This window comes from Cavia porcellus, unplaced genomic scaffold (assembly GCF_034190915.1).
Source record: "Cavia porcellus strain 051 isolate PalLab524CR breed Dunkin Hartley unplaced genomic scaffold, mCavPor4.1 scaffold_7, whole genome shotgun sequence".
NCBI classification, from domain to species: domain Eukaryota; kingdom Metazoa; phylum Chordata; class Mammalia; order Rodentia; family Caviidae; genus Cavia; species Cavia porcellus.
This window is the reverse complement of record NW_026947490.1, coordinates 41,944,399-41,958,673: the sequence shown is the minus strand read 5'-3', so window position 1 is coordinate 41,958,673 and position 14,275 is coordinate 41,944,399.

Below are 14,275 nucleotides of genomic sequence, written 5' to 3'. Positions count from 1 at the left end.
CCTTGAAATCACTATGTATCCTAGGTCAACCTTGAACTCATAGCAGTTCTCCTGGCTCAGCCTCCCAGATTCTCTGATTATAGGCATATACCACCATCCCCACTAAGTAATTGTTCAAGGTAAAAGTATAAAACCGATAATTTACATGTATGATAATATTTCTGTGATAGGAGATGACTTCTCATGACTTTCAAAGTGCAGTACACAAGATGAGAAGTGGTGGATTTTGACTACACCAAAATGAAGTGCTTTACTGCAAACAGAATTAACAAATGAGTGATATGCTGAGAGAAGATAGTCTCATTAGTCAACAAAAGGCTATAGCTAGTATAACCAAGGAACCCTCAAAAACAGGCACAAAAAAGAAACAAAGGAAATTATTAAAAAATTAATAAGCAAGCTGGGTGCAGTGGCACACACCTGTAATTCCAGCATTTGGGAAGCTGAGGCAGGAAGATCACTGTGAGTTCAAGGCCAACCTAGGCTACATAGTGAATTTAAAGCCAAGCTGAACTGCATAGCAAGACTCTGTCTCAAAACAAACAAACGAAAAATAATGGACAAAAGATGCATACAGTAGGCTATGTATAAAAAGAGAAGTCAGAATGGCAAACGTGTGAAGAGAGGTTCATCTTTGTTGTTGGTTAAAGAGTCTTTCATCCGATTTATGGATTTATAGTATTCTCTCTCAATCTGTAACCTGCTAATTCTTTTTTATTAACAATAATGTTTTTAGTTTTAATTTTATGAGATCCAAATTTATTATTTTTAATGATTGATGCTTTTTGAGACCGATTTTTAAAATTTTTGCCTATTCCAAGATCACCTATATTTTTTCTAGTAATTTTAGTCTTTTCATTTAGGTCTATGAAATATTTTAAATTTTTTATGGTTCAAAATAAGAGTCAAGCCAGGCATGGTGGCCCATGCCTGCAATCTCAGCACTTGGGAGGGTGAGGCAGGAGGATCGTTGTGAATTAGAAATCAGCCTTTGCTGCAAAAGGACCTCAAGTCCAGCCTAAACTGCATAGTGAGAACCTAGATTCTAGTTCATTCTTTCTTTCTTCCATCCTTTTTTTTTTTTTTGTACTAGGAATTGGATGCAGGACCTTGTATTTGCCAGGCAGGCACTGTGCCACTGAGCTACATCCCCAGGCCTCTCTTTTTTTGTTTATTTGTTTTATGGGTTTTTTTTAGCCAGGGTCTCACTCTGTAGACCAAGCTGGCCTTGAATTTGTGTCGATCCTCCAATCGCAGCCTCATTACAGGCATGTGCCACCACACCTGGATAGTTCTACATTATAAAGTCTATAGCATAGTGTTATTAGTTTTACCTTTGTTACTTTAAAGTTTTTTAAACTAAAAACTTTTTTGCAATTACCTACATATTTACCAATTTTTTGCTGTTTCAGTTTCTATTTGTTAATTTTTTCTTCAGTTGAGTGGCTTTCTTTGATGCTTCTTATAGTGTGAGTGTGTTGGTAATGCATTCTCTCCGCTTTTGTCTCAAAAAATCTTTACCTCCATTTTTTTTTTTTTTTTGTCTTTTTCGTTTTTACTGGTACTGGGGATCGAACTCATGACTGCCTGCTTGCAAGGCAGGTGCTTATGCTGCTGAGCTAAATCCCTAGCCCCATTTTGTTGTTTTTTTGTTTTTAGTTTTTTTGAGACAGGGTCTCACTGGGAAGCACAGGCTGCTCTTGAATGCTTATATAACCTAGGCTAGCCTTGAACTCACAGGATTCCTCCTGCCTCAGCCTCCTGAGTGCTGGGACTACAGGCATGGCCACTATACCCTATTTTGTCTCCATTTTTGAAAGATCCTTTTGCTAGGTATAGAGTTCTAGGTGACCAGCTATATTTTTTCTCTCGTTTTAGACATGCTGTTCTACTGTCTTTTGAGATGCAGTGTTTTGGACAAAAAGTCTATGCTTATTCCTAGTTTTGCTTTTCTGTAGGTACTGTGTACTTTGTCTGGTTGCTTAAAGATGTTCTACTTATTTCTACTCTGTAACTAAAGTGGCTTCCGGCCCCTTACTCATTTTTGTCTGACCTTGTAGGGTTTCACCCTGGGCAGGCAGAGCCTAGTTCTCACTGACACACTTACGGGGCCTCTGAGCAGATTTTTCTCTGTGCAGTTCCTTCCTCTCTGGTTCTCTGTCTTGCAAGGTCCAGCTGTTCTGCCTTCCTGCACCCTGATCTTTCCCCTTTAGCTCAGCGTGTCTACTGTTTTCTTCTTGGAGGCCTTGCATTATATTTTGGAAAGTGCTTTCAGGAAGAAAATCTAATGTTGGTAGGGCTCACCATTTCTACTACCCTTCTCTTGGGAATGAGTCCTTTGATGCCTGTTGTCTAATATATGGAAAGATTGTTTTTATGTTTGTCCAGATTTCTGTCAGTGGTAACTTCACTATGGATGGGAATAAGAGATTCAAGATGATATTTTCAAGTATAATTTTATAAAAACCAATCCAAAATCCTAACAAAGCTCTTGGATAAGACCTACATTTTCCTAGACTCACAGGCTATAATGAGATTCAAAGAAGATTCAAAAGTTTCCCACATCAGCGTGGCATGGTCGCAGTAGAGTAGACATGGTTGTGTATAGTGCTGGTGAAACTATTTTGGTTGCTCGTGTGTGTGTGTGTGTGTGTGTGTGTGTGTGTGTGTGTGGTGCTGGGGACTGAACTCAGGGCCTCGTGTGTGCAATGCAAGAACTCTTACCACTGAGCCACCTCCCCAGCCCTCTGGTTGCTTCTTTGGCCTCAGGTTTTCCGGACAGCAGTCAAATGTGCCTGAAAGATGGAACAGATATTCCTCCAGACAGGAGTTGTAGACCTCAGAGGGCCTCTTATCCTACAGCAGGAGGGTGAAGAGGGGACAGTATGGTCTCAAAATTCCCACCCAGATGGAGAAAGGACTTTTTAGGAAGCTGAAACTTGTGAATGTTTCAGCTATAACCAATAGATTTCCACTAGGAGGGTGGCATCATTTTAAAATTTTCTATAGTTTCTATTTCTCCGCGGAGAATATTATCTTGTTTATTTATTTCTTTGGTACTGGGGATCGAACTCATGACTTCATGCTTGTCAAGCAGTTGCCATGCCACTGAACTATATCCCCGGCCTCTTTTTATTTATAACAATCAAATTTTCCTTTACATTCATATGCGTGCTTATTATGTATGTTGAGTGTGCCTCATTTGGAAATCTGAAATCTGAAATATTTTGAGCACGGACATGAGGCCACAAGTGGGAAATCCTACACTACTCTGATCTCAAAACACAGGCACACGAAAAATACTGTGCACAATTACTGTCAGCCTATTTGTATATGAATCATAAATGCATTTTGTGTCCAGACTTAGGTTTTATCACCATGTACCTCATTATGTATATACAAGTGATTCAGAATTTTAAAAAGAATTAAAACATCTAGGCTGAGTATGGTGGCATGTAATCCATAATCCTGGCACTCAGGAGGCTGAGGCAGGAAGATCACTGCAAGTCTGAGGCCACCCTGGGCTACATAGTGAGGTCATAGTCTGGACTCCACAGCAAGACTCTGTCTCGAAACAACAACAGCAACAACAAAACAAAACAAAACAACCCAAAACCTCATCTGGTCCCAAGCATTTCAGTTAAGAAATTCTCAATATTTAACAGCTGCCTTAAAACTATTATTGGCTAATTTGATAATATCACTTTTGTTCCCTTCCTCCACCCCCTCTTTCTCTCTCTCTCTTTTTGAGACGGGGTCCTACTGTGTGGTTTAGGCTGGCCTTGAACTTACTTTGTAGCCCAGACTGACCTCAAACTTGCAGTGATCCAACTGCCTCAGCCCCGCAAGTGCTGGGATTACAGGCATGTGCTGCCACACCAGGTTTGGGACCCCTTTCTAAGCTGGAAGCGCCTCCTCTGCTCCCTGTTCCTGGGATCCCACTTCTCTCTGGCCTCAGTCACCCTGATTCCCTAGTTGAGGAGGTTGGGGGCCTGTGGCTGGGCCTGAGCTGTGGCAGGGTGGAGCAGCTTGGCATTCATCCTGCAGAGCTCTTTGCTCTAAACACTGGGTCAGACCTGTGGTTTTGTCCAGGGGACATTTGATCCTTGTGCAGTTGAACCTGACCAGCTGCCTACTCTATTTTATTGTATTCCTTTACAGTTCTTATTTTTTTGAAACTGAGTTTCTCTCTATGTTACACAAACTGGTCTGACACTTGCAATCTTCCTACTGCTGCCTCCCAAGTAACTGGGATTAGAGGCGGCTGCAATTTTTGTTGTTGTTGTTATTCTACTATAATTTTTTATAAATTTAAAACCAGAATTTCCATTTTTGTTCCTGCTTGGGAGAGGTGGGTTGTTCATCCATCCACATCTGCCCTAGACTGTTATCACTAGGTTTTTGCACAAGGTTAGGTTAATAGTGAGCTCTAAACACACAGAACAGCAGTTTGGGAAGAGTTTCTCTTCCACTAATTCCAATAAAAGTCTAGGATAGAGCTCCATTGCCCTGTCTTGGGTCCTGCGACCACTTAGAAACCAGTCATTGGAAGCCAGGGAGATGCCGTGCTCTGATTGGCAGGCCCTGCTCATAGTCTCCCTTTTAGTTGAGGGTGGAATTAACTCTGATTCAATCACTTGGACAGAAAAGGGACTCCAGAGGCAAAGCTATTTCCTAGAGACGAGAGATGGGGTAACATCGCCAGATTTTCTTACATTCTAGACTCAGAGCCCCTTTCTCACAAGAACTCGTTGAGATCTGTGTTGCCTGAGATAAAGGCCGGGAGGTTCAGAAATCAGTACCTTGCCGTGAGCCGTGCGTCCTGATCTGAACTTCCGCGCTTTGAAGGCAGGGCCTGGCACCTCCCGCTGACCGGCTCCTTCATGTCTTCCACCTGCCACCCTATTCCTTTTCCTCTGCCTGCCTCCCCAGCACCAGGAAACTGCTGGTATTTCAAAAAAGAGGAAAAAATTGGCAGTAGCCCTGAGTTGAGACGACTTGATAAAATATTTCTTGTTTTCTCGAGTTTACATAGACCAAGTTTTCACTGTTGCTATGGGGTGGGTTAGCAGAGAGATGAAAATAAATCTGTGTAATTTATTTTTTTCCATGCGTCAAGTATATTTCCGCTAGCTTCACACACATACACACGCGCGCACATGCCCGCACATATAGACTTTAATAAAATACTTAAACCCCTTTAATGCTCTCTGTGGAAGGAATAAATATGTACTGTACTTTCAACTTCTGTTCTTTGAAATACCATATGGTCTGCACTGTGAGCTTAAAATACTCTGGTGAGCGGATGCTTTCATGCAGTAGATAGCCAGGTGGAGCTTTCCCCGCCAATCTCACAAGGTTAATTAATCCTTTAAAATACGGCACAGAGGGGTCCTCGAGTCAGGAACGTGCGCTGTCAGACGGAGGTGGCCCGTGGGCTGTACCGGGCTGAGAAGGGAGTACAAAGGCACCGGTGAGGTGGGCTGGGCCGGGAGCAGCCCCTGCCCGAAGGCGCCTTTGATGAGAGCGCTGGGTCACTCAGATACTCACAGTTTGCATCCTGTATAATCGGGAATAGCAGGCTGATGGTTTGCATGAATAACTAAGTTTGCCATTGTGCTTAATTTTCCCTCAAAAAGAGCTCCCCCGCCCCATTTCTCAGACCTAGTGCATATTTATAGAGGGTCAGGAAATAAAGGAGAAGACACTGAATAGGGGGGATGACCCCGAGGAGTTAGGCACAGTGCTTGGATCCTGGGGCTAGGAAGGTCAGGTTTGTGTCCAGGTCACAGGTCTGCGGAGCCTGGAGGGAAGGCATCGCGGGACACAGCCTGGCGTGCCAGACCCTTTCTGGCTTTGGGGCCTCAGTTTCCTTTACCGGGAGCTCTTGACTCAGACTGCAGGGCCTCAATTGGACTGTCATCTCTAAGTTGGGACAAGCAGAATCAGAAGAAGAGGAGGGAGGGAAGGTGGCATTCAACTGACAGCTGCAGAGGCGTGACTGTCTTTCCAGAACATCCGTACTGGTCCGTGCAGATATTTTTAGTCTAAATTATTGATGACACAAAAAGTGATAAATATTGCCCTGTGTATGTATGGTATAAAAATATTACCTTGTTCATTGGGAAAAATCCATATTTTTTGTGACCTAGTCCCTTCCCCCCACCTCTCGCCCTTTTTCTTTTAAAACAATATCCTGGAACCATAGTGCATGGACTTATTTCTTACGCAAGGCTGGAGCATTCCCAGGCCATTTTACTTAATGGCCGGTAGGTGGCAGTTCTGAGCTTTCCTCCTGGCCACCGGGTCTCAGGGTCCCTCAGGACTCAGGTGCCTGGGGAAGCCTGTGGCTTTCAGGCGCTGCAATTGTCTGGAAGCCAGATGGGGCAGCCGTCTGAGACTGCCTGTCCACCCCTTCCACCCGTGATTCCATGCCAGATAGGCAGGGGGCTTCCTGAAGGAGTTACATCTCAAGTGAGATCTGAATGATTCAGTTATTCAGGATTTCCGGCAAGGGATAAAACATATTACAGTCCGGAGAACCCAGGATGGTGCTTTCAAGAACTCACAGAGGGCTGTTGTGACTGAAAAGTAGCCTTTCTGAGGACGGTGAAAGGGCTGGGGAGTCAAGATGATAGTTGACCTGGTGGGGTGGCAGAACCAGGCTGCCTGAGTGTTCTGAGCTTTGTCTTGAGGGCGTAATCTTTCCTGCCTTTGGAAAGCTCCTGACCTCTTAACTATCATCTCGCCAAACAGCGAGTACTCACACGTCCGGAGGCTCCCTCTGCGCATGGGCCTGGGGGTGGGGCACAGCACATCCTCCAGCCCCTTGGCTGTGCCCAATGAAAAGGGACACTGTGCCGGGAGCCCTTCCACCTAAGTCCCATGGCTTTGTGATGAGGGTCCCTCAGGGCGTCCTCTGCTCTATATAAAAGTGGGGGCTCAAGGTCACCACACTTCATAATGGGCCATTTGGAAAGAGCAATCCCCCCACACAGAGGCAGCGTATGCCTTTCTCTGGCAGTCAGAGAGCACACACCCTTCCTGGGGAGACGGCAGTCAAAGGGAAAAGACATGGTGTGGAAGTGGAGAAGCAGTCTGTGATGACTGTACTTGGTGTCTGCTGGTTTTGGACGGAGGAGAGGCCAGGTGCATGTGTAGGTCTGGTATAGATTTTCCACCCTACTGGCTCCACCCCCGCTGTCAGCCAGTTCTGGAACCCAACAGAAGAGGCCCCAGCCTGAGTGACACAGTATATTGTGCAACAGCAAAGCCCGGCGCAGGCTCAATTGGTAATTAATTAATCATGCTCCCCAAGTGTCTCCTGGAGTCCTTCATGCAGGGGAGAGAGCAAGGGGCTGCAGAGACTGCATTCCGAGGGCTGCTGCATGACTAATGGCTATTGAGATATAATGTCCACTAAGTCACATCTGATTCTGTATTTAACGTTTAAATATTTAATTAATTAAATGTGCCAAATATTTAATTAAACACCATCAAAGCCACCATGACACTCCACTCTGCATAATTCAAAGGCAAGCCAGCCATCTCACCCTCCGCCTAACTGTACTGTCAGTCCCTCTGCCTGGCAGGAGGGACACTCACTTTAGAACCATTCTGAGACTCAGGGCGTCCCATGTCCAGGGCACTATTTGCTTGATTAGATGTCAAGCTGGCTGCAGTAGGCAGAGTCCCCCACAGCTACCCACAGAGCTCTCGCCTTTCTTCCTCCCTTCTCCCACCCTCCCCAAGCAGATACAATGGAGACTGGCTGCTCCCCGCTTCTTTTTTCTTTTTGTACCAGGAACTGAACTCACAAGCTCACATTTACCAGGCAGGCGCTGTGCTACAGAACCATATCCCCAGCCCTAGAAGGCCACATCTGTACCAATTTGGGTTTTGGCCACACAAGTGGGTGTGTGACCTAGTCTGGGCCAATCAAAATCCTTCTCCGTTTTTTTGTTTTTGTTTTTGTCTTTTTTGATAACTGGAGTTAGAGGAGCAAGACTCTTGCTCTCCCTGGTTGTAAGGAAGTAAACCAGGACTCCTGAGGCTATGTTCCCTGCCACCCAGAGAAAGCCAGTCATTAGTAGGATGGATCTGACATTCGACGAGAAAAAGAGAAAGCCCTGGGCAGTCCCACCCTGTTCCAGTCCCTGCAACCAGCCACCTCTGAAGACAGAACTACCCTGTTCTTTCTGCTGTGAGATCGGCAGGTCAATGGTGTCCTGTGTGCTTAAGCCAATTGAAGTCAGTGCTAATTAAGAGAGGCTTGATCAACCCCCTCACCCCAGTTAGGGTTGTGTAGCTTATAAGTGGATTAAGTTACTTTTACTTATTTAACTGTAAATGGTACTTGTTAATAACTCAGATAACTGCCAGCAAATTGTATTTAGTTTTCTTCATTTTTTATCGGTACTGGGGATCGAACTCACGACCGCCTGCTATCAAGGCAGGTACTTATGCCACTGAGCTAAATCCCCAGCCCCTCACTGACACCTCTTATTTCCTGCTGATGAGACCAGGGTGTTTCTGGAGTGGCTGGACCCAGGGGCTCAGCTAGTGTCATTTTTCCTTTTTCTCTCCTCTCCCCCACCACATCTCTAATTTGATCCTGCTTTTGCTAGATCGGTTTCATTCTCCAGCAAACTTTCTTCCTGGTCTAGCTCCAGCAGCTCTGGGTTTACATGAGCCTACAAAAAGATATCCCAGTGAGTTGGACTTTTGTACCCATTTGTGAACTGATCACCGTGCCTTGGTTGGAATGCACTCGGGCTGGCTGAAGCGTGTCCCAGGCAGGATGTGTGAGTGTGTGTGTGTGTGTGTGTGTGTGTGTGTGTGTGTGAATGGGGTAGGATGGGTGCAGAGAGAGGCTCATCCCTTGGAGAGAGTGAGTGGATGCAAGCACTTGTGGAAGAGGGGAGCAGGCTATCATAGTGACACACTGCCCCAGGATCTCCCCAACTCTGGAGACTCCCTGCAGAATGAAAAAGTGTGGGAGCTGGAGGCAAGGCTGGCCCAGGAGCGCAGGGGCTGGACAATCCTTCTTTCCAGCCTGGAGGGACACTGAGGTGATCCGTACTCATTCATTCCCCAGAGGGATGGGCTTGTATCTAGATAGATATACACTGTAAACTGAAGGAGACATGGCGGGTAACTGACAGAGCAAACCTAATGCACTGAGAAAGCACTTACTGTATGCCAGATAGATCTCAGAGGTCTCGGGCAGACCTGGGGTCTGCAGCCTGGGGGGATGATTCAACCATCTGACTATCCCCCAGTGAGGGAGACCATGGGGATGGTTACTCCCAGGGGAAGGGAAGGAGAGCATTCATGGAACTAAAGCCAGAGAATTCGGAGTCACTGATAGATAGTAAATCACATGATTGATTATAAACAATATGTATTATGCTTATTGTCTGACTCTCCTCATGTTTCAGTGTCTATAGGGACAACTACCCCATGAGCTAGGAGCTGACTCTCAGTTTTAATGATTACACGAGTGACTGGGCTTAGCTGCTCAGTTCTGTTCCATGTGATGTGGGTTGGGGTCGTTCAGATGGCTGCATTCAACTTGGGGCTTGACTGAAGCTAGAATATCAAGATGGCCTTTGTCTTTTTGTCGGGACAAAACACCCGACACATCCACCTAAAGGAGGAAAGAGTTATTTTGGCTCATGTTTCAGTCCAGGTCATCTGGCTCCAAGGCAGGACATCATGGCACAGGGGCCTGGGGTGAGGAATAGCCGTGTAGCTCAGGGGCACCAGGCAGGAGCTGGAGGGATGTCCACAGAGACCTGCGCTTTCCACCAGACCTCACCTCCTAACAAGCTGGCTATGCCGCCCCTGAATCTAACCACCTTCCAGGAGCCTCACCCAATGAGGCTTCGGGCGCATCTAGAAATTAATGAACCATAACAGCCATGCTCATGTCAGGTCCCTCAGCTGAGGTGTCTGAAATGGTGGGGGCTGGCCGGGTGTGTAGTCAGCTTTCTCACTGCTGGACACAATACTGGGCATCCAGAGCTTGAGGGAAGGTTGAATTTGGCTCACAGTTTTGAGGCATTTAGTCTATAGTTGGTTGGTTTCAGGGAGGAAATACTACGGTAGAAGTGCATGGTAGAAACTGTCCCTCATAGGGGCTGGGGATTTAGTTCAGCGGCATAAGCGCCTGCGTTGCAAGCAGGCAGTCGAGTTCGATCCCTGGTACTGATAAAAATGAAACAGACAAAAAAAAAAAAAAAAAAAAAAAGAAAAGAAAAAAAGAAAAAAAGAAACTGTCCCTCAGACAAAGGATAAATATCTTGAATATATAAAGAACATGAAAAATCAGTCTCCCCAAATTTAAAGACCCTCCAAAAATGGGCATCTGAGATGAATATACACTTCTCAGGTGAATTAGAAAGGCAAATAAATCTATAAAAATGGTCAACATTACTGGTCATCCAAGAGATGCAAATTAAAATAAGTGAGATTCCATCTCATTCTGAAAGGAATGGCTATTATCAAGAGAGCATCTGGGGATATAGTTCAGCAGCATAGTACCTGCCTGGCAAAAGTGAGGTTATAAGTTTGATCCCCAGTACAAGAAAGAAGGAAAGAAAGAAAGAAAGAAAGAAAAAAAGAAAGAAAGCAAGCAAGCAAGCAAGCAAGCAAGCAGAAAAAAATAAAGAAGGAAAGAAAGTTCATCCAATAACAAAATGCTGGCGAGGCTGTGGGGAAAACAGAACTCTTCACTGTGAGAGTGTAGACTGATGCAGTCAGTGTGGAAATCACTGTGGAGATTCCTCAAAAAACTAAAACTTGAGGTTCCATTCAACCCACCTATTTCCCTTCTTGGTATCTTTCTGAAAGAATTAAAAGCAGTGTACCACAGTGACATACGCATGCCCACATTTATAGCAGCACTTTTTGCAATAGCTAAATCTTGGAAACAGCCCAAATGCCTGATGCATGGATAAAGAAGATGTGGATTTTTGGACACTGGAGTATGACTCTGCCATAAAGAAGGATAAGCTTGAGACATTGCTAGTTAAATGGATGCACCTTGAGACTGTACTCTTCAGTGAAATGAATCTGACACATGTGTTTACATACCATATTGTTCCTCTGGTGTAAGAAACTCAAAGTGTAAACAGGGATCAAAATATTTAATAGATATTAAGAAATGGGAAGAAAATCTTCAAATAGGAAGAGGAACAAGGAAGGGAGGAGTGGAAAAGAAAGGATGGGACAAGAAAAAAGAAAGAAGATAAAAGGAAAAAGCTTTTGTAAACAAGGAGGGGAAGAGGGATTGAAGGGAAGAGAGGAGAATGGAAATAAAAAAAGAAAAAGCAAGATGTACAGGTACAAAATCCCTAAGATGAGTTTTATCATCATATATATATATATATATATATATATATATATATATATAAAATGTACTGGTACTTTTTTTAAAGGCTAAAAAAATAAAACAACAAGAAAGAAAGAAAGAAAGAAAGAAAGAAAGAAAGAAAGAAAGGAAAAGAAAAGAAAAAAGCGGATGGCAGTGAAGCTTCTTAGCTCATGGCATCAGGAAGCAGAGCAGGGAAAGGGCAAGAGACCAGACAAGGCCAGGCCTCGGTGGTCCACCTGGGCACACCCAGGAGTGGGCTTTACTAACCTGCTAGGGCTTCCTAATCCAGTGCAGTGGGCATACCAGGATTAATGGTGACCCTGGGTCTCTTTCTGGCTAGGAGGATCTGAATTTATATTGTGATACTGGGTTCCCACAGACCCAAATCGGCTAGCTTCCTGAAGGACTAACCCCAGAAGAGGACGGCCTCACTTCTGTGACCCCACAATGGACAATGAAACTATTCCTGCAAATGGTAGATAGCAAATATTTGTTGACTAGATTAGTTTTTCCAACATTCAGTTTCTTTCATTAGTTTTTTTAATTGGTACATTTAAAATATATATAAATAATATTTACCACAGGGAATTTGTAACTGCACATGATCTATATCTTACTTTTTTTTTCCTGTTCCCTTCCCTATTTTTGTTTGCTTGTTTTTGTTTTTGACAGGGTCTTGCTATGTAACTCAGGCTGGCTTTGGACTCACTGCATAGTCCAGGCTGGCCTCAAACTCACGGCAATTCTCTTGCCTCAACCCCCATCATGTGCCACCACACCAGCCACCAGCATTCAGTTTATATTCAAACCCTTTCATGAGCTATAGACATGCAACAGTTTTTAAAAATAACTTTTGTGTTTCTGGGGATTGAATCCAGAGCCTTTTCACTGCCATACATCCCAAGTCCTTTTTTATTTTGAGACAACTTGTTGCTAAATTGCTGTGGTCTTACCTCAGCCTGCTAGAGTGCTGGGATTACAGACACGTGCTACCATGCTCAGTTTATAAGAAAGAGATTTTGAAGATGGGATTGGGGTGCAGTGACCACGCTTCCTACCCAATGTGATGAAAGTCTGTCTCATCGCTCCTCACATACGCGCAGGTTTATAAAGAACATAAAAGAGATAAAAAATAAGACAAGCAAAGATGGGCTTCCTGGCATCCTATAGTCCTGGATTCAAGGCTGTGGATCTTCTTGTTCCTTCCTGGGTCTTAATTTCTCCATGTGGAAAGTATGTACATGAGTGTTATTGATTAAATGGGCTTGAAGGGCCTCTTGAGCTGTAGGTTTACAGTTAGGTTTAAATGCAGATTTATTCACTCATTTAGATATTAGTGCTATGCGTCAGGTACTGGGTTAAGTGCTGGGACACAGAAAATACAGTTAGTGCCTTCATGGACACATAAATAGATGTAACAGAATACCTGAGTTGAGCAAATTTATAAAGGAAAAGAGGTTTGAAGTCCAAGTTCAGTTGCATCTGGTTGGCTCCTGGAGGCGCTGTTCCACACACAGAGGCAAAGTGGGTGGGCAGGCCGCATGCGCAGCACAGACAGGACCGCGCGGGGTCCTCTGGCTTGGCAGCAAATTGCTCTTGGGGAAACCTATGCAGTGACACAAGAGGGCGCCATCACTCCCCTAAGCGAGCAGTCATCTATTCACCTTGGCTCTGCCCCAGGACCTGCACCTTCCACTAGGCCCCTCCTCCAAACTCTGCTACAGTAAGAAATCAAGCTGCAACCTGAGTTTTGGTGGAGAGAAACGAGATTCAAACTACAGCAACAGGTAAATATGATCCACCTACTAGGACGGGGGTGGCACACACAACCTGAAAGATGTAGGTAAGACCCCTTCAGAAACCGCAGTACAGATACTGCGCATCTGTAATCCTGTTTCCTTGAGAGGCTGAGGCAGGAGGATCACCAGTTAGAGGCCAACCTGCACCACACAGTAAGGCAGGGTCTTTTTCAAAAGAAAAAGACTACTTCGGCAAACATAGGCCAGTGGCTGTGTCGCTGCCTGTCTAGCACTCGTCCTGAGGCATCCACCTAAACAGAGCTTCTAAAAGGCCGGTGGTGAAGCTCCCACCTCTAGGGATTCTGGCTTAATTGGCCTGCAGTGTGACCAGTGTTTAGTCTATTTTAGCAGCTCTTGGGCAATTCTAATAGGCCGCCAGGGCCTCCGGTTGGCTCTCCAGCCTCTGCGGGATCTCAGCGCTCCTCTTGGCTCTCTCCTTGCATTCACCCAAACGCGGGGTGTGGTCCTCTTTCCTCGATGTCCCCTCGTCTGGCAAAGCAGAATTGGGCGCTGGAGAAGCTGCAGGCTCACCCAGATGTCCTGCCACCCCGTGGGATTTGTGCCCTCCCTGCTCCTTGGTCCCTTAGCCCTGGGAGAAGGAACTTGCCAGTGTGCGTGTCACGGGTGGTCTTAGGAAACCTGGTGTCCATGTGGCCTGGGAGGAAACCGACCTAGTTTGGTTACGGTCAGCCCATCAGGGCCCAAACTGCAGTGCTGGCTGGTGTCCACCAAGGAGATGTCAGCAGCCCGACCCATCTGGGCGTCAGAGAACCCCTGGACCGGGAGAGAACCCAGGTGCCTGAGGGAAGAAGTCCCAGCTGAAAACCCAGGGTTTCACACATTGCCTAGGAAGGAAGAGAACTTTGAACCAACAGCGTCAGAAGAATTTTCACGGAGATGAACTGGCAGTGGTCTTGGCTGAGGGAGGACTATCAGCCCTTAAACAAAACATTTTCTCAATTTAAAAACTCAATTGCTGAGCTCAAGAAGAGAACAATCACTGCTGAGAAATAAGTCAGTGTCCTGGGAGTTCACGTGGAGGAAAACCTCACAGCTGTGCAAAACCAGGAAGCGATTTGGAGGACAAATCGAGAATCTA